The sequence below is a fragment of the Ranitomeya imitator genome, chromosome 2 (genome assembly GCF_032444005.1).
Source record: "Ranitomeya imitator isolate aRanImi1 chromosome 2, aRanImi1.pri, whole genome shotgun sequence".
In the NCBI taxonomy this organism is placed as follows: Eukaryota; Metazoa; Chordata; class Amphibia; order Anura; family Dendrobatidae; genus Ranitomeya; species Ranitomeya imitator.
Window position 1 is genome coordinate 149,591,337 of NC_091283.1, and position 26,339 is coordinate 149,617,675.

Consider the following 26,339-nt stretch of genomic DNA (forward strand, 5'->3'; position numbering starts at 1 on the left):
GCTGGAAGACGACGACACTGAGGAGTCCGGAGTAGAGCAGCAGCCAGCGATGAGAGTTGAGTATTTAATTTTTTGTATGTTTGGAGCATTATATACGGGGACTATCATGCACTGGAGCATCATATATGGGGCCAATTATATATGGAGCATGATATGGGCACATCATACACTGGAGCAATATATATGGGGCCCATTATATATGGAGCATTATATGGGAACTATTCTATATGGAGCATTATATGGGGCCCATCATATACTGTACTGTATGGAGCATTATGCGAGGCTTATTTTACTATATGGACCATTATTTGGGGATCATACTGTATGGAGCAATATATAGGGCTCATTATACTCTATGGGGCCCATCCTATACTATATGGAGCATTATATGGGGCCCGCTATATATGGAGCAAAATATGGGGCCCAGCATATACAGGAGCATTAGATGGAGCCCATCATATACTGTATGGAACATTGTATGGGACCCATTATGTATGGAGCAATATATGGGGCCCATTATACAGTACGGAGTAATATATGGGGCTCATTATACTGTATGAAGCAATATATGGGGCATATTATATACTGTATGGAGCAATATATGGGGCTCATTATACTGTATGGAGCATTATATGGGGCTTATTATTCTGAATGGAGCAATATATGGTGCCCATAATACTGTACGGAGCAATATATGTGGCTCATTGTTCTGTATGGAGCATTATATGTGCCTCATTATACTGTATGGAGCATTGCATGGGGTCCATTATTCTGTATGGAGCAGTATATGTGGCTCATTATACTGTATGGAGCACTATATGAGGTCTATTATTCTGTATGGATAAATATATGGGGATCATTATTCTGTATGGAGCATTATATGGGGCCTATTATTCTGAATGGAGCAATATATGGTGCCCATAATACTGTACGGAGCAATATATGTGGCTCATTGTGCTATATGGAGCATTATATGTGCCTCATTATACTGTATGGAGCATTGCATGGGGTCCATTATTCTGTATGGAGCAATATATGTTGCTCATTCTTCTGTATGGAGCAATATGTGGGGCTCCTTATTATGTATGGAGCATTATGTTGTGCCCATAATACTGTATGGAGCAATATATGGGGCACATTATTCTGCATGGAGCATTATGTGATGCCCATAATACTGTATGGAGGACTATAGCATTATATGGGGCCCGCTATATATGGAGCAAAATATGGGGCCCAGCATATACAGGAGCATTAGATGGAGCCCATCATATACTGTATGGAACATTGTATGGGACCCATTATGTATGGAGCAATATATGGGGCCCATTATACAGTACGGAGTAATATATGGGGCTCATTATACTGTATGAAGCAATATATGGGGCATATTATATACTGTATGGAGCAATATATGGGGCTCATTATTCTGTATGGAGCAATATATGTGGCTCATTATACTGTATGGAGCACTATATGAGGTCTATTATTCTGTATGGATAAATATATGGGGATCATTATTCTGTATGGAGCATTATATGGGGCTTATTATTCTGAATGGAGCAATATATGGTGCCCATAATACTGTACGGAGCAATATATGTGGCTCATTGTTCTGTATGGAGCATTATATGTGCCTCATTATACTGTATGGAGCATTGCATGGGGTCCATTATTCTATATGGAGCAGTATATGTGGCTCATTATACTGTATGGAGCACTATATGAGGTCTATTATTCTGTATGGATAAATATATGGGGATCATTATTCTGTATGGAGCATTATATGGGGCCTATTATTCTGAATGGAGCAATATATGGTGCCCATAATACTGTACGGAGCAATATATGTGGCTCATTGTACTATATGGAGCATTATATGTGCCTCATTATACTGTATGGAGCATTGCATGGGGTCCATTATTCTGTATGGAGCAATATATGTTGCTCATTCTTCTGTATGGAGCAATATGTGGGGCTCCTTATTATGTATGGAGCATTATGTTGTGCCCATAATACTGTATGGAGCAATATATGGGGCACATTATTCTGCATGGAGCATTATGTGATGCCCATAATACTGTATGGAGGACTATACTTTCCGGTTTCTGACCTATTGAAGAATTTACAATAGATATCACTCATGTAATGTAAGAAGTGAAATCTTTGGCATTGTACTATATCTATATTTCTCTGCTATAAAGCTACATTCACATTTGCGTTGTGCGCCGCTGCGTCGGCGACGCAACGCACAACGCAAATAAAAACGCACCAAAACGCATGCTAAAACGCTGCATTTTGCGATGCATGCGTCCTTTTTTGCTGAAATTTGGACGCAAAAAAAATGCAACTTGTTGCGTTTTCTGCGCCCAACGCTTGCAGCAAAAAAACTGCATGCGTCGCACAACGCAGCACAACGCATGTCCATGGGCCCCCCATGTTAAATATAGGGGCGCATGACGCATGCGTCGCCGCTGCGGCACCCGACGCAAACACGCAAAACGCTAATGTGAACGTAGACTAACTGTGCATTATGAATTGTGGTATGTATTAAAGGGGCCCATTGAGATTCTTTCGTCCAGGGCCCACGAAAACCTGGAGCCGGCCCTTATCACATCAGCTGCATTACATACATCCAGATTTGCACTTACCTCCTCACAGAAACCCAACATGTTAGTTAGACAGGACTTATTCTTCGACTTCGATGTAAGGGCAATGTGACCAAGAAAGAGAGGGATGGACACTGCGTCAGATGTCATGGCCTCCACAAGCACCAACCTTAGCCTAAAAGGTCCACTACTAGGACAACCCCTTCTTGATCAAAATGTTTGGCCCCCATAAAGTAATATTCCAGCGCCCAATCAGCACTTGCGTCACTGTCTCCTCCTTCGGACAAATTGAACATGAAGAGGAAGTCCGGACTTCAGATGATCTTGGGTTTTCTACTCAATTCAACTGGAGGCGGCAACAGTGACGCCAGCGCTGATTGGGCAGTGGCCTTCTCATGTCATAACAAGAACACCGGAGACCTGGAAGTCAGAGTGCTGACACTGTGGGAACGGCGCCAACATGGGAGGTGAATATAAGCTTTATTATTTTATGGGGGCAAAGCGAGGGGTATGAAAAGGAGTTGTCCAAGTAGTGGAAAACTTCTTTAATGGAGATGGTCTGGCATGAGCTGTGTGCAGAGTTTAGGCCAAACAGCTGACAAGTCCTCAGCACCTCCGGGAAAGCCTTCAGGACACTGGAGCCATTCCAGGTGACGAACCTAATGAAGCTGCTGGAACGAGTGACGAGAGGATGTACAGGGGTCATCAGAATAAAGGAGGGTGTGGGGGTACTGTGAAGAAGCTAAAGTGTAACACATATTCTGTTTTTTGTCACATGTTTCTTTACTCTTGTTTCCATGTGTTCCATCCTGTGTGGTTTTGCTGCCTACAGTCTAAATCTTCAATGTGCACATTCCAATAAGAACAAGGAAAACCAGTCAGTGAACAGGGATGTCCAAACATTTTCCAGGTACTGTACATTACTCTTATGCCTAATGACATCATCATAAGACTTTATGAACACACTATTATATATTATGACATTATTAGGCTTTATGATGTCACTCTTCCATATTATTTCATTATTACAAATGATGTCATTATTATATTCTATGATGGTTATTCTGCAGTTTATATTTGTTGACGTAGCTGAATCATTCCATGGATTTGACCACAGAGGTTTTGTGTAATGATTCAGTGAAGCTGAGTGTGGAGCACGGTGGGAGGCAGCAGTGCGAGTCGGGGTCAGATCGTTATGTGATACACATCCTGTTATAAATATAGAACAACAGGAAGCGGGAAGGAAAAAAAACTTCCCATCCTGAGAATTTCTAGGACATAACTGAGGGCCCATGCACCCATCAGCATGTTATGGCCTTGTGTTTTACATCTTGCATCCAATATCTACTAATCAGCATCTTATCATGTCTTATTTATAACCCCTTATAACTCTCGCCTCGTGCTATATTCCCTTCTTCATATTGGGCCTCTTATATCTGTCACTTTATACCCAGTGTCTAGCACCTTTATTTACTGAGCCTTATATCCAGGACCCCCCACACCGCCAGTGCCCAGGGCATCAATGTGTGATGGCAGCCACTGTCCCGGGCAGGATGGGATACACATGAGTGCATGTGCTGAGCACTGGGGTACGCAATGCCCATGTCACCGCCTGTGACTGCTCTAGGCGGCTATTATATAATAGTTCGTGGTTAGTTGCGTGGGAACTTTTCTGAATATTTTCCCACGCTCGAGTTCATATGAGGACATCCAGCAGAGGGCGCATCACCGCGACTCAAGGTAACTACAGGTCATTCCCCTGCATTCCATTCATTCCCCGGGTTTTTACAGCCATGAGCCCAGCTGCATTAGCAGAGCTCCTGGGTGTAAAATGATTTAACCCCTTCAGATGGATTTGCAGCGTGGGACAAGACTGAACGACGGAAGGTATGGAATATTGTTGTTTGTTTTTTTTTAACTTTGTTCCAGGTGACAAGGGTCTTCAGGTGGACTAAGAGTATAATAAAATATTAAAACAACCTGTGTATTTATTTCATTAAAATACTTTGTAATAATGTGTGTGTGTTTTATTAACCATTTCGTACTATTGGATTAATAATGGATAGGTGTCATAATTGACGCCTCTCCATTATTAATCTGGCTTAATGTCACCTTACAATAGCAAGGTGACATTAACCCTTCATTACCCCATATCCCACCACTACACAGGAGTAGGAAGAGAGTGGCTAAGTACCAGAATAGGCGCATCTTCCAGATGTGCCTTTTATGGGGTGGCTGGGGGCAGATGTTTTTAGCCAGGGGGGGGGGGCAATAACCATGGACCCTCTCCAAGCTATTAATATCTGCCCTCAGTCACTGGCTTTCCCACTCTGGCGGAGAAAATTGCGTGGGAGCCCACGCCAATTTTTTCCACGATTTAACCCTTTAAATTAATAGCTAAAGCGCCCAAATTTTGCACATACACACTACTAACACAGTAGTGTGGAATATGCAAAAAAAAGGGGATATGAGATGGTTTACTGTATGTAAACCATGTCTCATGTCATGTCGGGTTTGAGAAGGAGATAGCAAAAGCCGGCAATTGAATTACCGGCTTTTAAGCTATCTAGTGCTGTATGAAATATTAATATATATACATATATGCGTCTCGCTTATATATATATATGTATATATATATATATATATACCCCTATACTATGTGTAGACATTTATTTTAGCTATTCTAGTCTAACCTGTCAGTGTACACCGCACTGAATTGCCGGCTTTTCTATAGAACACCGCTGCGTATTTCTTGCAAGTCACACTGTTGGTCCGTGTGTAATCCGTATTTTTCTCGCCCCCATAGACTTTCATTGGCGATTTTTTTTGCACAATACGTTGACAAACACAGCAAACTGCGATTTTCTACGGCCGTAGAAGACCGTATAATACGGAACAGTAAAATACGCCAGATAGGAGCTGGGCCATAGAGAATCATTGTACCGTGTGCAATCCATATTTTCTGCACCTCTCATACGTCCGTAAAACTCGCTAGTGTGACGCCGGCCTCAGTGTCAGTCGGCTGATGAAAGTTGACCCCCGGGGCCGTCGTTTTGACTGACTTTGATCTTTCAGTCCTGGAATATGACACAATAAGTGAGTCCGTCTCAGGGCCGGCAGCGAGAGCCCGGTGGACCGATGCCATAATCACACAGTAGCACATTGAGGAGTGGACAATGATCCATCCAATGTATTATACCTGAGAAGAGGGCCGCGCTGGCAGAACTCGGGCCGGGGATAAGTGAACGGTCCTGGCTTCAGATCAGTCATTCAACCGGGTGGGGAGAGTGCAAAAAATATCCTTGGCATTATATGCCAGCTTAAGCATCTCCATAGCCGCAGGAACAGTGGCATAGTAATAGGTGTAGTGCAAAGGCTTATCACACACTGATGACATCAGTGAGAAATATGAAGTTATACATAATAGTTGAGTGTGATGTCATTGGCTATCTGGTTACAGCCCCCGGTCTCATTATACACAAGTGTAATAGATGTCAATCTTGTTACCGCACAGATATCACTAGTTTAGACGTCAGAATTAACAGATACCCCCACATAGAGGTCACACGATTCTTGTGGCGTGACCCAGCCTTGGCATGAAAGGGTCTAGAGAGGCACCTAAAACTGCAAGCCTGTGTAGCGATTTCACTCACTCAGCTGCGACGGCTGACACTCAGGAGACGTGTTCCTTTAAAGTTCACTGGGTTTATTGCTTCATAAACCATGTGGCAAAACAACAGAAAGCAAAATAGCCTTTGGTTCAGGCAAAGGAAAACAAGTGTCCAGTTCATCCGGCTCAGTCCTGAAGCCGAACACACTCAGGAGGGTTTCACCTCCACACATATCTGCTGTGTAAAGGATTAGCCAGTCTTATATAGGACTAACCACACCCAGTAATCTATCACATGATTAGCCATGTGGTCTGACATCACCACAGGTCCTGAAACACAAACATATGGTTATATAAAACAACGCAATATTCCGGGCTACATTACAGCAAAAAGGCACTTATGTGGCACATACCTCCCATCGACTACACACCCTTTAGCCATGCTACATACCTCCCCCCTCTGCCTAAAGCCGTGGGGCTTGGCACTTTCTCCCACTAAACAAGGGATTCTTGATAGGGCATCCGCATTACCGTGCAGCTTTCCGGCCCGATGTTCCACATGGAAACTGAAGTCCTGCAGGGATAAGAACCAACGGGTGACCCTAGCATTTCTACCCTTCGTTTCCCTCATCCACCTAAGTGGGGCATGGTCGGATATCAGTCTAAATTTACGTCCCAGCAGATAGTACCGTAATGTGTCCACTGCCCATTTTATGGCCAAGCACTCCTTCTCAACGACTGAGTAGTTCTTTTCAGATGAGGACAGCTTCCTACTCAGATAGAGAACAGGATGCTCCTCCCCATGTAGTTCTTGGGAAAGGACTGCTCCCACCCCAACATCTGAGGCATCTGTCTGAAGAATAAACTCTTTCTTGAAGTTTGGGGCCATCAGAACGGGTTGCTTACACAAAGCGTTTTTCATTTCTTGGAAGGCTGACTCTGTTTCTTCGGACCACTTAACCATTACTGGTTTTGTCCCTTTTAGCAGGTCAGTCAGAGGCGCAGCCATCGTGGCGAAGTTTGGGATGAACCTCCTGTAATATCCCACGATTCCCAGGAAGGCTTTAACTTGCTTCTTGGAAACTGGTTTTGGCCACGTTTGAATTGCCTCCACTTTACTGATTTGGGGTTTTATTTCTCCGTGACCCACTATGTATCCAAGGTACTTAGCTTCTTCTTTACCCAAGGCACACTTCTTTGGGTTTATAGTAAATCCGGCCTCTCTTATAGCATCCAATACCGCTTGGACTTTCTCCAGATGACTCTCCCAGTCCGGGCTAAAGATGACGATATCATCTAGGTACGCAGCAGCGTAGGCCTTATGGGGTGCAAGAACTCTATCCATAGCCCTCTGGAAGGTCGCCGGAGCTCCCTGTAGGCCAAACGGCATCCGGGCATACTGGAAGCATCCATCAGGTGTCGAAAAGGCTGTCTTCTCCTTGGCTTCCTGCGCCATGGGGATCTGCCAATACCCCTTTGTCAGATCCAAGGTGGATATATATCTGGCGTGCCCAAGCCTTTCGATGAGCTCATCAATACGGGGCATGGGATAAGCGTCGAACTTGAAGACCTCATTCAACTTCCGATAGTCGTTGCAAAACCTCCACTCTCCATCAGGTTTTGGGACCAGGACAATTGGGCTTGACCAACCGCTCTTGGATTCCTCAATGACTCCAAGCCTCAACATACGCTCCACTTCCTTGGAGATAACTTCTCGACGAGCCTCAGGAATACGATAAGGTTTCACATTCACCCGCACATGGGGCTCTGTTAGGACCTCGTGCTCTATGACCTTCGTGTATCCTGGCAATTCTGAAAACAGGTCCCTGTTTTTCTGGAGTAACTCCCGGCACTGCTGTTTCTGGGTTTTCGATAGCGTCTCTGCTATAGTAACCGCTCCAACCTCACCTTCTGGGTTGCTTAACAATGACGGAGTAACTGTCGGCTCTCTATCTTGCCATGGCTTGATGAGGTTGACATGGTAAACTTGGAATGGTTTCCGTCTTCCTGGTTGGTGAATTTTATAATTTACCTCACCAAGTTTCTCGACAACCTCATATGGCCCTTGCCATTTGGCCAAGAACTTGCTTTCCACCGTTGGAACTAACACCAGAACTCGGTCTCCCGAATTGAACTGCCTCACTCTTGCAGACCGGTTGTAGACCCTGGCTTGAGCTTCTTGTGCTTGGAGAAGGTGTTCTTTCACGATAGGCATCACCTTTGCAATCCTCTGCTGCATCAGGGCCACATGCTCAATGACGCTTCTGTGGGGTGTGACTTCGGCTTCCCAGGTTTCCTTGGCTATATCCAGGAGTCCTCGTGGATGTCGGCCATATAGAAGCTCAAACGGTGAGAACCCTGTGGAGGCCTGTGGAACTTCACGAATGGAAAACATCAGATAGGGTAAGAGACAATCCCAGTCTCTACCGTCTTTCTCTATAGCTTTTCTCAGCATGCTCTTTAGAGTCTTGTTAAACCTCTCAACAAGACCATCTGACTGGGGATGGTACACCGAGGTCCTCAACTGGGAGATCTTCAGGGCTTTGCATAACTCCCTCATCACCTTGCTCATGAAAGGTGTACCCTGGTCAGTCAGGATCTCCTTTGGCAGACCTGTCCGGGAAAAGACATGGACCAACTCGCGGGCTATGCTCTTTGAGGAAGAATTCCTCAAGGGAATTGCCTCAGGATAGCGTGTGGCATAGTCCAGGATGACTAATATATACTGATGGCCCCGAGCTGATTTAACTAAGGGACCGACCAAGTCCATGGCAATTCTTTCGAACGGTACCTCAATAATGGGCAGTGGCACAAGGGGGTTCCGGAAATGAGGAGTAGGAGCAGTTAGCTGACATGTAGGGCAGGACCTGCAATAGTTCACTATTTCCCGGTGACACCCAGGCCAATAGAACCTCTGCACAACCCGTTCCTGCGTTTTTTCCACCCCTAGGTGTCCACCCAAGATGTGTGAATGGGCCATGTCCAACACTTTCCGTCTATACGGACCCGGCACTATCAACTGCTCTACCAACTCCTCCCTTATTTTCGTGACCCGGTACAACAATTCCCCCCTCAACAGAAAATGCGGAAATCTTTTGTCTGCCCCCGGCTCCTGTACCACCCCGTCAATAACTGTGACATTATTAAAGGCTTCCCTCAGAGTGGGGTCCCTATGTTGGGCAGTCCCAAAATTTTCACCGGTAACCTCTAACTCCAGAATGTCAGATGTAGGGGATACTTCCTCCTCATCCCCAACCAGAACACAAAAAGGAAAGCTGTCTGCCTCTGGGTGTGGCGATACCGTTCCAGGGTTCACTGGTTCCCTGCCAGGGAGCTCAGAACCCTTTCCCCACAAATCCCAAAACAAACAGAAATCCCGGCCAATAATTATAGGGTGCAACAAGTCCTGAACTACGCCGACTATGTGGGATTCAGTGCCACATGCCGTTTCAATGTCCACCCTGGCCATAGGGTAGTCCTTTGCATCACCATGTATGCACCGCACTCCGACCTTCTTTCCTGGGAGCAGATGAAGAGGAAAAGTGGCCCTCACCAGGGTCACTAGGCTCCCCGAGTCTAACAGTGCCGTTACTGCTCGACCGTTCACCTTTACGGGACACGCTTGAGGACCCTCGTTGGATGGAGAGTTCACACTACAGACTGGATACGCATAGTATGAACAACGGCGTCCCATGCTGCAGTCCATCTGCTCAGTGGCTTGGGAACAACGGGCAGCTATATGTCCTGGCTTGTGGCACCTCCAACAAATAACATCACCCGTGGGGACCTTGGGCACCACCTCCCCCGCCCTTTGTGACCTTGGATGCACCACCCCTTTTTGGGACTCAGCTGCCCTCTGGGACCCCCAGTACGGCATGGGCTGCCTCCCGAAGGAGCCTTCCAACCCTTGGTATCTCTCAACCAGTCCGATCAGCTCGTCGGCATTCTGGGGATCACCCTGGGCAACCCAAGACTGTATAGGCCTCGGGAGGGAATGGACAAACCGATCCATCATCACCCGTTCTACCATTTGTGCAGGCGCAGAGGTCTCTGGCTGCAGCCATTTCTGGACCAGGTGCAACAGATCAAACATTTGGGAACGAGGTGGTTTGTCCCGGTGATAGCCCCAGGAGTGAACTCGCTGTGCCCTGACAGTCAGTGTCACCCCCAGACGTGCGAGAATCTCGGCTTTCAATTTGTGATACTCTTTGGCATCCTGCAAGGTCAAATCATAGTACGCCTTCTGGGGTTCTCCCGTCAGGTATGGCGCAAGTACCTCTGCCCACTGCTCTGGCGGAAGTTTTTCCCTCTCAGCGACCCTCTCAAACACCGTCAGGAAGGCCTCAACATCATCCCCGGGAGTCATTTTCTGCAATGCACGTCTTACCGTCTTCCGGACGTGGGTGTCATCAGCCAAACCTGGGGTTGGGGCGCTCGCCTTGCCCTGGATGGCGGTTGCCAGAAGCTGCATCTGCTGCCGTTGCTCCTGCTGGCTCTGTTGTATCTGCTGCTGGCTCTGTTGTATCTGCTGCATCAACAGCCTGTTGGTCTCTTGCTGCCTTTGCTCCTGCTGGACCAAGTGTTTCAGCAGGTCCTCCATTTTCTCCGACAATGCTTGCTGGCTTGCAACAGCCTTGACCCAGGCCATTCAAAAATAAACTCACGTCTCCGCTGGGAACGCTGCCGCATTCTCCACCAATTGTAGCGATTTCACTCACTCAGCTGCGACGGCTGACACTCAGGAGACGTGTTCCTTTAAAGTTCACTGGGTTTATTGCTTCATAAACCATGTGGCAAAACAACAGAAAGCAAAATAGCCTTTGGTTCAGGCAAAGGAAAACAAGTGTCCAGTTCATCCGGCTCAGTCCTGTAGCCGAACACACTCAGGAGGGTTTCACCTCCACACATATCTGCTGTGTAAAGGATTAGCCAGTCTTATATAGGACTAACCACACCCAGTAATCTATCACATGATTAGCCATGTGGTCTGACATCACCACAGGTCCTGAAACACAAACATATGGTTATATAAAACAACGCAATATTCCGGGCTACATTACAGCAACAAGGCACTTATGTGGCACATACCTCCCATCGACTACACACCCTTTAGCCATGCTACACCTGGTAAAGGCCTCCACTGGCACTCATCACTGGCAGCATCAGGATGTTACACATTAAAGCTCTGCGATCTGGCGCTGCCATCATGTGCTGGTGACGAGAGGGTGTATGGGGGTTGGATTGTGGGAATGATCAGTCAGCTCCATGGCATTCACACAAAGCCATCTCTGTGGTTCAGGGCAGAGGAGGGGGGCACAAGATTAGGGAAACAAATATTAACCAAGCGCCAAGTCAAGTCTAAATGAACAATTACCCATCAAACTTCAGAGTTAACCCCCACACTGCCGCAGCTGCAACCAAAATGTAGACATAAGAGTGGTCCTACCCGAGACTGGAACGAAATGGACATGTACTAGAAATGGACAGAAATGGTTCCTCATGTGGCTACAAAAACTGAATTACATTAGGGCAAAGCCTGTTGGATGCCTGAGGTTGCAGCGGTTGGGTGACCAACTGTCAGGCGGTTATGGTGTGTCAAATGCATGTGTGTTATGGTGGATAAACCCTTAAAAAAATCCTGAAATGTCCTTCCCAAACCCCTATTCCCAAATTCTCTTTTATTATCCAAGGTGCAAATTATGCATGGGGAGTTCCCAGGTTAAGGGACAGGAAAAAAAGACAACTTTTCTATAGCATATTGGAGAGTGGGTGTCGGTTCCTCTCCCCCACATGCTCAGATTGACATTTTATCATTTGCCATATGGAAATCCCTATGACGACTATCTATTGCATCTTTGGATTCTCCAGGTCTTCTGCCCTTTTGGACTATGCCTGTGCACACATGGTCATCATGTTTCAAGGAATCGCCTTCTATAGGGATAACTTTTGGAACGTTCCTGCAGTCAATGAGAGAATCCTTGAGGATCTGTACAGTGTCTGCACCTCCCCCACTTTCAGAAGTTTTGTGTGTCCCAGCGGTGGAGTGTGCTGCCGAAATCCACAAAAGTCTGTCTATCTAACCAGACTTGCAGATCCCTTCCAGCAAAGGGAACTAAGCTATTTATCCCCACAAATCCCCCCTGACGCTGCATGCTTCCCACAGTCCCCCAGCTCAAGGCATAGGGGACCCGACCCGTGATTGATGGCAAACACATATGCCAAAGTTTACAAGACAATAGTTTGGCATTAGTATGGGAAGAGAGGAAAAGCCTACAGACAAAGCCGAGGGCCTGTTGTACGCTCCATACATCACTGCTGGTGAACGGCACAGGGGATTAAACTGTAAAAGAAACAAGTGAAAACTGGAGAAGTTTTATACTTGTATTCATTCATAAAAGCTAAGAATGGGAATGGACAGTGGTAGGACGCTAATAAGTAACAAAAGTGTTTACTGAATTTGGTTTCTGATCAAAAAAGCCTAAACCCCAAGATTTGACCCACAGGAAATAAATATATCTTGGTACTGTGTTAGCCAGTAGATAGAAAAATATTTATAATTGAGAGTCCTCAATGGTTGATACCTTTTAATGGCTAACTGAAAAGATACAATCGTATATGTTCCAACCCAGTGGATAAGGATGAACACCTTGGTCGCCTCAGTAAGGCCTTTTGAATCAGGGCTACCATCCAAGAACAATTGAAAATCAGATTACAAGAGCCACCAGAATATCAAGGAATCACCTGCTACATTACAAAGCTAAAGAAGAAAATAACCGGGTACCTCTAGTAGTCACCTACAATCCAAATCTGGAGGTGCTAAGGGGAGCTGCATGGAAATTACAACCTTTACTACAAAAAGATGCCCGCTTACAATCCATTTTGCCACTGTGTTTTAGGCAGCCCCCAAATATAAGAAGCATCATTGTCAAGAGCTCCCTGTCCTCTCCAACAGCTGCAGGTACCTTTCCCTGCAAATAGAAAAAAATGTAAAACCTGCCCATTTATATTGACCACGGACAAGATAAAGATCCCCAATTCACATCAGGACTACAAGATCCCAGGTGCTTTCAGCTGCATCACATCTAATGTGGTGTACCTAATTATTTGTACTAAATGTCCAACTGGGGGTCTGTATGTAGGGGAGAGAGGGCAAAAGCTTAGAACAAGAATGAATTCTCACCGCCACACAATAAGAGAAAAAAGAATGGATCTACCTGTAGCAATACATTTTGGTCTCCCAAATCATAACATTATGGACATGAAATTACTTGTGTTAAAAGGGTAGCTTCAAATCTAAGAGAGACAGAAGAATCTGGCAATATAAACAGATGATGACCTTTGACACTCTCACTGCAGGAATGAATGTGTCGCATGGATTTATGTCTTTTTACATCAACTAAGGAACTTGCCCCTCAGACTATGAGGGGTCATCACAACAGAACCAGACCCAAATAAAACAATCCTTATCTAAGAACTGGCCCAATATTTATGGACATACAGTGGGGCAAAAAAGTATTTAGTCAGTCAGCAATAGTGCAAGTTCCACCACTTAAAAAGATGAGAGGCGTCTGTAATTTACATCATAGGTAGACCTCAACTATGGGAGACAAACTGAGAAAAAAAAATCCAGAAAATCACATTGTCTGTTTTTTTATCATTTTATTTGCATATTATGGTGGAAAATAAGTATTTGGTCAGAAACAAACAATCAAGATTTCTGGCTCTCACAGACCTGTAACTTCTTCTTTAAGAGTCTCCTCTTTCCTCCACTCATTACCTGTAGTAATGGCACCTGTTTAAACTTGTTATCAGTATAAAAAGACACCTGTGCACACCCTCAAACAGTCTGACTCCAAACTCCACTATGGTGAAGACCAAAGAGCTGTCAAAGGACATCAGAAACAAAATTGTAGCCCTGCACCAGGCTGGGAAGACTGAATCTGCAATAGCCAACCAGCTTGGAGTGAAGAAATCAACAGTGGGAGCAATAAATAGAAAATGGAAGACATACAAGACCACTGATAATCTCCCTCGATCTGGGGCTCCACGCAAAATCCCACCCCGTGGGGCCAGAATGATCACAAGAACGGTGAGCAAAAATCCCAGAACCATGCAGGGGGACCTAGTGAATGAACTGCAGAGAGCTGGGACCAATGTAACAAGGCCTACCATAAGTAACACACTACGCCACCATGGACTCAGATCCTGCAGTGCCAGACGTGTCCCACTGCTTAAGCCAGTACATGTCCGGGCCCGTCTGAAGTTTGCTAGAGAGCATTTGGATGATCCAGAGGAGTTTTGGGAGAATGTCCTATGGTCTGATGAAACCAAACTGAAACTGTTTGGTAGAAACACAACTTGTCGTGTTTGGAGGAAAAAGAATACTGAGTTGCATCCATCAAACATCATACCTACTGTAAAGCATGGTGGTGGAAACATCATGCTTTGGGGCTGTTTCTCTGCAAAGGGGCCAGGACGACTGATCCGGGTACATAAAAGAATGAATGGGGCCATGTATCGTGAGATTTTGAGTGCAAACCTCCTTCCATCAGCAAGGGCATTGAAGATGAAACGTGGCTGGGTCTTTCAACATGACAATGATCCAAAGCACACCGCCAGGGCAACGAAGGAGTGGCTTCGTAAGAAGCATTTCAAGGTCCTGGAGTGGCCTAGCAAGTCTCCAGATCTCAACCCTATAGAAAACCTTTGGAGGGAGTTGAAAGTCCGTGTTGCCAAGCGAAAAGCCAAAAAAATCACTGCTCTAGAGGAGATCTGCATGGAGGAATGGGCCAACATACCAACAACAGTGTGTGGCAACCTTGTGAAGACTTACAGAAAACATTTGACCTCTGTCATTGCCAACAAAGGATATATTACAAAGTATTGAGATGAAATTTTGTTTCTGACCAAATACTTATTTTCCACCATAATATGCAAATAAAATGTTAAAAAAACAGACAATGTGATTTTCTGGATTTTTTTTTCTCAGTTTGTCTCCCATAGTTGAGGTCTACCTATGATGTAAATTACAGACGCCTCTCATCTTTTTAAGTGGTGGAACTTGCACTATTGCTGACTGACTAAATACTTTTTTGCCCCACTGTAACTGTTTATCACTCATGGTAATTCTGCTTATTATTATTATTTATTGTTATAGCGCCATTTATTCCATGGCGCTTTACATGTGAGGAGGGGTATACATAATGAAAACAAGTACAATAATCTTAAACAATACAAGTCATAACTGGTACAGGAGGAATGAGGACCCTGCCCGCGAGGGCTCACAATCTACAAGGGATGGGTGAGAATACAGTAGGTGAGGGTAGAGATGGTCATGCAGCGGTTTGGTCGATCGGTGGTAGCTGCAGGTTGTAGGCTTGTCTGAAGAGGTGGGTCTTCAGGTTCTTTTTGAAGGTTTCGATGGTAGGCGAGAGTCTGATGTGTTGTGGTAGAGGGTTCCAGAGTAGGGGTGATACGCGAGAGAAATCTTGTATACGATTGTGGGAAGAGGAGATAAGAGGGGAGTAGAGTAGGAGATCTTGTGAGGATCGGAGGTTGCGGGTAGGTAAGTACCGGGAGACGAGGTCACAGATGTATGGAGGAGACAGGTTGTGGATGGCTTTGTACGTCATGGTTAGGGTTTTGTAGTGGAGTCTCTGGGCAATGGGGAGCCAGTGAAGGGATTGACAGAGGGGAGAGGCCGGGGAATAGCGTGGGGACAGGTGGATTAGTCGGGCAGCAGAGTTTAGAATAGATTGGAGGGGTGCGAGAGTGTTAGCGGGGAGGCCACAGAGCAGGAGGTTGCAGTAGTCAAGGCGAGAGATGATGAGGGCATGGACTAGGGTTTTTGCAGATTCATGGTTGAGGAATGAACGGATTTGTGAAATATTTTTGAGTTGCAGTCGGCAGGAAGTTGAAAGGGCTTGGATATGTGGTTTGTCACCTGTCTTATCCATGGTTTTGCCCTTTTTTTTCTGTGCTATGTTGTGCATAAATATGTGATTCTTCAGAATTTGGACTCTTTGCCTGATGAAGAGACGTATGTAGTCTCGAAAGCTTTGAATTTGTTACCATCTTTTCAGTTAGCCATTAAAAGGTATCAACCACTGAGGACTCTCAATTCTGAATATTTTTCTAAACCCCAAGAGAAATTCCTCTAGAGCAGAGCCAAGCACAAAGATGGTACTACCCACAACGCAAATCATCAGAGTCAAATTTGTGCAGACACTGAATCAAGAGAAAATGCTTGCTGATTGTAGCTCTGAGGCTGCAGAATTGTGAGTGCAGCTCTGAAGTATAAACCACAGATTTGTTGCAGAAATTTCAATAACTGAAAATTCCTTTCCATAAGGGTATGTTCACATGTAGTTTTACTATGTATATTTTGGCATGGATTTTGGACCAAATCCACATTACAAAACTGTTTCGGTGCAATTGCATTAAGCTTGCCAGTCATTTATCAGCCCCATCGGGGACAGCGATGATAATGTATGTAAAGCACTGAAGAATATGTTAGCGCTATATAAAAGATTATTATTATTACTTGAATGGGAAATCGCGCCTATAGTGCACCACACTATGTTGATACATCCAATATTAGAATTAAAATGCATCAAATATAAGATCTAAGGAGGAGCAAACACTGTGTGTATTTACAAAACCAAGCTAAGCAACAAGTCTTTTACATGCGGTTTTAGATGTGGTATTTAAACCAGAACATCACTGTGTGAACTTAGCCTTAGGCTATGCGCACTTGGCGTCTTTTAGACACCGGCATGTCTGCATCATTTTTAAAGCAGAAGAATCTTTAGGAAAACACCAGCTGTTTTTCCTGAAGCGTCTATTTTGTTGTCTTTTTAGTCATTGTTGCCTCTGATGTCGTTTTTTACATATGTAATGGTGGCGTCTTCCAAGTGGATGCCGCCTGCAGTTTCGACCAATCACTTTTAGACACTTTGTGGTTTTCGAAGCCTGGAGCAATTTTTTACGTTTTGACTTTGCCATGCCTATACTAATAATTTGGGGCATTTTTTTCCAACTTTTTTTTATTTCAGGCGGGTTCCAAGTGAAATCTGCCTGAGAAAGACGTAGTGTGCACATACCCTAAGTGTGAAGGCATAATTTCTGCAGAATGTGCATGGATTTCCACAAGTCCCACACAGATGAATAGAGCATACTTAGCAATTTTCACTATGTGTGAATGTCTCAGCCCAACTTGCAACCCAGAGCCCCTATAACGTATTATTTTGGCCTCTGTTGCCAGCGTAGTATCCTCTGTGGAATGCACACACTGCAGATATTTCACATTATTGATCCTCCGGGTGAATGCAGGGTGTACAATGGGCCCGTGACACATGGAATGTAACTGGGAATTCCCTATGGGACCCTGCTCTCTGTGTATCGCTATTTTGTTTACATCTTGTATAAAGCCCATAAGTATAAGTAGATAATGGCTGCTACTAAGGACAAGATTGGAACATGAGGGTCATCTGAAGTCTAAAAAGCAGAATTGTGCTGCTGTCCTCCCCTGTCATCAGGGTAGAACACCAATACCGTTGTTATATATATATATATATATATATATATATATATATATATATATATATATATATACTATATAATTGTCTAAGGGTCACTTCAGTCTTTCTGTCTGTCTGTCCTTCTGTCTGTCCTTCTGTCTGTCCTTCTGTCATGGATATTCATTGGTCGCGGCCTCTGTCTGTCATGGAATCCAAGTCGCTGATTGGTCTCGCCAGCTGCCTGTCATGGCTGCCGCGACCAATCCGTAACGGCCACAGTCCGATTAGTCCCTCCCTACTCCCAGCGCCCGCTCCATACTCCCCACAGTCACCGCTCACACAGGGTTAATGCCAGCGGTAACGGACCGCATTATGCCGTGGGTAACTCACTCCGTTACCGCCGCTATTAACCCTGTGTGACCAAGTTTTTACTATTGAAGCTGCCTATGCAGCGTCAATAGTAAAAGGTTCTAATGTTAAAAATAATGTAAAAAAAATAAAAAATCATTATATACTCACCTTCCGCCACCTTTCCCGCTCCTCGCGACGCTCCGGTAACCGCTCCATGCAAGTGGCAGGTTCCGGTGGCAAGGATGGTATGCGACAAGGACCTGCCATGACGTCTTGGTCATGTGACCTGCCATGATGTCACGTTCTTGTGACCGCGACGTCATCACGGGTCCTGCGCTACCAACCATGGGACCGGAAGCTGCCGAGTGAACCACACACAGGCGACATGACTACAAGGGCTTCCTCGGAAGGTGAGTATATGTTTATTTTTTATTTTTTAACCTTTGACATACGTGGCTGGGCAATATACTACGTAGCTGGGCAATATACTATGTGACTGGCCAATATACTACGTGGCTGGGCAATATACTACGTGGCTCTGTGCTGTATACTACGTCACTGGGCAATATACTACGTGACTGGGCAATATACTACGTGGCTGGGCAATATACTACGTGGCTGGGCAATATACTACGTGACTGGGCAATATACTACGTCACTGGGTAATATACTATGTGGCTGTGCAATATACTATGTAGATGGGCAATATGCTACGTGGCTGTGCAATATACTACGTGGCTGGGCAATATACTAAGTGGCTGGGCAATATACCACGTAGCTAGGCAATATACAGGGTGGAGCGCGGTAATTTGCTTTTTTGCACTGCATGCTGTGGCAGCACTGTCGGTCGAAGAGAGGGGAGAGTGGGTGTGGCTTACACTGGCTGATGGGAGATTTGTATTCCTCTGCCTTTCAGTTGCCATCATGCAGTGGACACGTGAGGAGAGGTCATTTTGTGTTGAAGCGTATTTTTCAAATGCCCACTCGATCATTGCAGTGCAGCGTGCTTTTCGTTTACAATTCGCTGTTCCTCCACGCGGACGTGTTCCTGGACGGCAATCAATTGTAAATTGGGTGAATGCATTCAGAACAGCAGGGAATGTGTCATGTGTACGAAGGGGACCTGAGAGAAGGATTACAACACCACAAAACATCGAGAGAGTTAGAGCAGCAGTACTGCAATCTCCGAAACGCTCTGCTCGGAAGCAATCATTTGCTCTTGGCATTTCAAGACGTTCTCTCCACCGGATTCTTCATGATGAACTGAATTTTCACCCGTATAAAATGTGCGTGGTCCAACATTTGTCAGCATGGGACTATTTGACACGGCGGACCTCTTGTGAAGACATGTTAGCAACGATACCCCGTGACGCAATTGTGTTTTTTTCTGATGAGGCACATTTTCACCTCAGTGGGTGTGTAAACAAACAAAATATGCGTTACTGGAGTGAAACAAACCCCAGAGAAGTTCACGAGAGACCTCTGCATTCGGACCGCGTCACTGTGTGGTGCGCCATATCACGAGTAGGCATCATTGGTCCTTACTTTTTTCAGGATAATGGTCGTGCCATAACTGTGAACTCCGAACGGTACTTGTCTATGATACAGGATTATTTGAGGCAAATGTTTCCTGGACGGCTTATCTCTTTGAGGGGAGATGTGAACTGGCCAGCACGCTCACCAGATTTAGCCCCATGCGATTTTTTCCTTTGGGGTTACCTGAAGTCTAAGGTGTATATCAACCGTCCCAACACCTTGGAAGACCTAAGGAACAATATTGAAGCTGAAATTGGCAGAATACCAGTGGACATGCTTGTTAGAGTTCATGAAAACTTCAGAAAACGTATGCAGCAGTGTGTGGATAGCGAAGGCCGACATTTGCCAGATACACTATTTAAAACCATGTAATTTAAAAATTCCATTACTGTTCAGTATAATTAAAATATAAAATAAATTTTTCTAATGATCATAATTTTTTTATTTCATTCCCAAATCAGCAAATTACCGCGCTCCACCCTGTACTACGGGGCTGGGCAATATACTATGTGGCTGGGCAATATACTACGGGGCTGGGCAATATACTATGTGGCTGGGCAATATACTACGTGACTGAGCAATATACTACGTGACTGGGCAATATACGTGGCTGGGCAATATACTACGTCACTGGGCAATATACTACGTCACTGGGCAAATTACTACGTGGCTGGGCAATATACTACGTGGCTGGGCAATATACTACATCACTGGGCAATATACTACGTCACTGGGCAATATACTACGTGACTGGGATATATATTATGTGGCTGGGCAATATACTACGTGCCTGGGCAATATACTACGTGGACATGCATATTCTAGAATACCCGATGCGTTAGAATCGGGCCACCATCTAGTATATATATATCCAGTAAATAGTAGGTAGGAAGGAGGGGGATGCAGCTGCAGTTTCTCTCTGTATTAGTAGAAGTGGGGTGATTGTCTCAGGATAACAATTTTATTTCTATAGCGCCAACATATTCCGCAGCGCTTTACAAATTATAGAGGAGATTAGTACAGACTTTAGACATTTCAGCGTAACAAAAACACAGTTCAAAATAGATACCAAGAGGAGTGAGGGCCCTGCTCGCAAGCTTACAAATTATGAGGAAAAAGGGAGACACGAGAGGTGGATGGTAACAATTGCTTTCGTTGTTCAGACCAGCCATAGTGTAAGGATCGGGTGTTCATGTAAAGCTGCATGAACCAGTTAACAGCCTAAGTATGTAGCAGTACAGACACAGAGGGCTATTAACTGCATGAAATGTATGAGAACATGATGTGAGGAACCTAAAGTTTTTTGTGTTTTTTTTTAATGGGCCACACAGGGATAGTTAGGTTAATGCGTTGAGGCGGTAGGCCAGTCTTAAAAAATGCGTTTTTAGGGCACACTTAAAACTGTGGGGATTGGGGATTAATTGTATGCACCTGGGTAGTGCATTCCAAAGAATTGGCAACGCACGTGAAAAGTCTTGGAGACGGGAGTGGGAGGTTCCGATTATTGAGGATGCTAACCTCAGGTCATTAGCAGAACGGAGAGCGCGGGTAGGGTGATAGACTGAGACCAGAGAGGAGATGTAGGGTGATGCTGAGCCATGGAGTGCTTTGTGGATGAGGGTAATAGTTTTGTACTGGATTCTTGAGTGGATGGGTAACCAGTGTAATGACAGGCACAAGGTAGAGGCATCGGTGTAACGGTTGGTGAGGAATATAATCCTGTCAGCAGCATTCAAGACAGATTGGAGCAGGGAGAGTTTGGTAAGAGGGAGACCGATTAGTAGAGAGTTACAATAGTCCAAACGAGAATGAATGAGTGAAACAGTAAGAGTTTTTGCAGTGTCGAAAGTAAGAAAAAGGGCGAATTCTAGAAATGTTTTTGAGATGCAGATAAGAGCGAGCCAGTGATCGGATGTGGGGGGTGAATGAAAGCTCGGAATCAAGCCATCCAGTGCACATCTATGCAGTCCTTGAGCAGCCGATCGAGGGTGCATACTGCTGTGCGAGATGTGAGCATGTTGTGCATTTGGAAACCCAGATTCTGACTCTAAATGTGCAGCTGGCAACACTGAGATCCATTGACAATATGGAGAGGAGTCTTCTGCTCACGGAGCAGACGCTCAATGGGACAGATGAGGGGGGGATGGTAGGATGGAGCTGCAGGACGATGAAGTAGCAAGCTGGGTGACAGTTAGGAAGCGGGGTAGAGGGAAGAGTGCCAGGGAGGCTAGTCCTGATCTGGAACACCCCAATAAGTTTGCTAAGTTGGCAGATGAGGGGGGTGACAGTACAGGGGTAGCACTGCTGCAGCCAGGCATGTCCTCTGAAAGCTGGAGGAGTGACTGCTCCAGTAAGGAGGGAAATAGGAGAGCAGGGCAGGCCAGACAGGTGCTGGTAGTGGGAGACTCAATTATTAGGGGAACAGATAGTGCAATCTGTCACAAAGACAGGGATCGTCGAACGGTGTGCTGCCTACCTGGCGCTCGAGTCCGACATATCGCTGATCGGGTGGACAGATTATTGGGAGGGGCTAGTGAGGACCCAGCGGTCATGGTGCACATTGGCACAAATGACAAAGTTAGAGGTAGATGGAAGGTCCTTAAAGATGATTTCAGGGATTTAGACCGCAAGCTGAAAGCAAGGACCTCCAACGTGGTATTTTCCGAAATACTGCCTGCACCACGTGCCACGCCAGAGAGGCAACGGGAGATTAGGGAGGTTAATAAGTGGCTCAAGAATTGGTGTAGGAAGGAGGGGTTTGGGTTCCTGCAGAACTAGGCCGACTTCTCAGTTGGTTACAGGCTCTACGCTAGGGACGGCTGCACCTCAATGGGGAGGGTGCAGCTGTGCTGGGAGAGAAAATGGCTAGAAGGTTGGAGGAGTGTTTAAACTAGGAATTGGGGGGGAGGGTATTCAATTTATAGGAGGGGAAGATAGTGCAGACAGAGACCTGGGCACAAATAAGGAAGATGGGGGTGGTGGTGGCATGGGGGGTGGGGTTAGAACAGTTAATAATTTAAGAAAGAATAGAGGTACAGAGAGGAACATCAAGTGCATGTATACTAATGCCAGAAGCCTCGCCAACAAAATGGACGAATTAGAACTAATGTTGTTGGAGCATAATTATGACATGGTGGGGATATCTGAAACGTGGCTGGATGAGAGCCATGACTGGGCTGTTAACTTGCAGGGCTATAGCCTGTTCAGAAATGACCGTACAGATAAGCGAGGGGGAGGGGTGTGTCTGTATGTAAAATCATCCTTAAAACCCATCCGGCGTGATAATATAGGTGAATTTAATGAAAATGTAGAATCCCTGTGGGTGGAGATAAGGGGAGAGGGAAAAAATAATAAATTACTGATAGGGGTTTGTTATAAATCTCCAAAAATAATGGAAGCAATGGAGAATATCCTCGTAAAGCAAATAGATGAAGCTGCGACTCAAGGAGAAGTCATTATTATGGGGGACTTCAACTACCCTGAAATAGATTGGGGAACAGAAACCTGCAGTTCCAGCAAAGGTAATCGGTTTTTGACAACTATGAGAGACAATTACCGTATTTTTCGGACTATAAGACGCACCGGACCATAAGACGCACCCCAAATTTGGGGTGAAAATTGCAGAAAACAAGATTTTTTATAACATGGGGGTCCGTCTTATTGTCCGAATTTACAGTATCTTATGGCGGTGGCAGAGCAGGGTCACAGGAGGCAAGGTGGGGTGATGCTGGGATGAGGAGGTGCTGGGATGAGAAGGTGCTGGGATGAGAAGGTGCTGGGATGAGAAGGTGCTGGGATCAGGAGGTGCTGGGATCAGGAGGTGCTGGGATCAGGAGGTGCTGGGATCAGGAGGTGCTGGGATCAGGAGGTGCTGGGATGAGAAGGTGCTGGGATCAGGAGGTGCTGGGATCAGGAGGTGCTGGGATCAGGAGGTGCTGGGATCAGGAGGTGCTGGGATGAGGAGGTGCTGGGATCAGGAGGTGCTGGGATGAGGAGGTGCTGGGATCAGGAGGTGCTGGGATCAGGAGGTGCAGTGAGAGGTATGGCGTGAGAGGGGTCCCTGGCGTACCATGCAGGCTTACCTAGGTGGCAGAGGTGCGGTGGCAGAGGTCCGGTGGCAGAGGTGCGGTGGCGGGGGTGTGGCAGCAGAGGAGGCGCAGGAAGCGGGGTCCCTTTCCCCGGTATGGTGATGCAGCAGGCCCGGTATGCAGCAGAGCCGGGTGAATCCTCTTGTTATCGGTGGTGGCCGCTTACTGCGCCTCCTCTGCCGCCACACCCCCGCAACCGCACCTCTGCCACCGGACCTCTGCCACCGCACCTCTGCCACCTAGGTAAGCCTGCATTGCGACTATTAGACGCACCCCCCATTTTCCCCCCTTTTTTTGGGGGGAAAAAGTGCGTCTTTTAGTCCGAAAAATACGGTACCTTTCACAACTGGTTCAGGACCCAACAAGAAGGGGGGCACTGCTAGACCTAATATTAACCAACAGGCCAGACTGCATATCAAATATAAGGGTTGGGGGTCACTTGGGAAATAGCGATCACAAAATAATAAGTTTTCATGTATCCTTTAAAAAGATGTGTAATAGAGGGGATACAAGGACACTAAATTTCAAGAGGGCAAATTTCCAACGGATGAGAGAGGATCTTGGTGCAATTAACTGGGACGATATCCTGAGACACAAAAATACACAAAGAAAATGGGAGACGTTTATTAACATCCTGGATAGGACCTGTGCACAGTATATACCGTATGGGAATAAACATACTAGAAATAGGAGGAAACCAATATGGCTAAATAGAGCTGTAAGGAGCGCAATAAGTGACAAAAAGAAAGCATTTAGAGAATGAAAGGAAGTAGGTAACATAGTAACATAGTTAGTAAGGCCGAAAAAAGACATTTGTCCATCCAGTTCAGCCTATATTCCATTATAATAAATACCCAGATCTACGTCCTTCTACAGAACCTAATAATTGTATGATACAATATTGTTCTGCTCCAGGAAGACATCCAGGCCTCTCTTGAACCCCTCGACTGAGTTCGCCATCACCACCTCCTCAGGCAAGCAATTCCAGATTCTCACTGCCCTAACAGTAAAGAATCCTCTTCTATGTTGGTGGAAAAACCTTCTCTCCTCCAGACGCAAAGAATGCCCCCTTGTGCCCGTCACCTTCCTTGGTATAAACAGATCCTCAGCGAGATATTTGTATTGTCCCCTTATATACTTATACATGGTTATTAGATCGCCCCTCAGTCGTCTTTTTTCTAGACTAAATAATCCTAATTTCGCTAATCTATCTGGGTATTGTAGTTCTCCCATCCCCTTTATTAATTTTGTTGCCCTCCTTTGTACTCTCTCTAGTTCCATTATATCCTTCCTGAGCACCGGTGCCCAAAACTGGACACAGTACTCCATGTGCGGTCTAACTAGGGATTTGTACAGAGGCAGTATAATGCTCTCATCATGTGTATCCAGACCTCTTTTAATGCACCCCATGATCCTGTTTGCCTTGGCAGCTGCTGCCTGGCACTGGCTGCTCCAGGTAAGTTTATCATTAACTAGGATCCCCAAGTCCTTCTCCCTGTCAGATTTACCCAGTGGTTTCCCGTTCAGTGTGTAATGGTGATATTGATTCCCTCTTCCCATGTGTATAACCTTACATTTATCATTGTTAAACCTCATCTGCCACCTTTCAGCCCAAGTTTCCAACTTATCCAGATCCATCTGTAGCAGAATACTATCTTCTCTTGTATTAACTGCTTTACATAGTTTTGTATCATCTGCAAATATCGATATTTTACTGTGTAAACCTTCTACCAGATCATTAATGAATATGTTGAAGAGAACAGGTCCCAATACTGACCCCTGCGGTACCCCACTGGTCACAGCGACCCAGTTAGAGACTATACCATTTATAACCACCCTCTGCTTTCTATCACTAAGCCAGTTACTAACCCTTTTACACACATTTTCCCCCAGACCAAGCATTCTCATTTTGTGTACCAACCTCTTGTGCGGCACGGTATCAAACGCTTTGGAAAAATCGAGATATACCACGTCCAATGACTCACCGTGGTCCAGCCTATAGCTTACCTCTTCATAAAAACTGATTAGATTGGTTTGACAGGAGCGATTTCTCATAAACCCATGCTGATATGGAGTTAAACAGTTATTCGTAGTAGTGATGAGGCATTAAATACAAAAAATTAAATAAATTCTGTAAAAAGCAAATCAAGGCAGCAAAGATTGAGACAGAGAGACTCATTGCCAGGGAGAGTAAAAATAATCCTAAAATATTCTTTAACTACATAAATAGTAAGAAACTAAAAAATGATAGTGTTGGCCCCCTTAAAAATAGTCTGGGTGAAATGGTGGATGAGGATGAGGAAAAAGCCAATATGCTAAATGACTTTTTTTAATCAGTATTTACACAAGAAAATCCCATGGCAGACAAAATGACTAGTGATAAAAATTCCCAATTAAATGTCACCGGCTTAACCCAGCAGGAAGTGCGGCGGCGTCTAAAAATCACTAAAATTGACAAATCTCCGGGCCCGGATGGGATACACCCTCGAGTACTGCAGGAATTAAGTACAGTCATTGATAGACCATTATTTTTAATCTTTAAAGACTCCATAATAACGGTCTGTGCCGCAGGACTGGCGTATAGCAAATGTGGTGCCAATATTCAAAAAGGGGACAAAAACTGAACTTG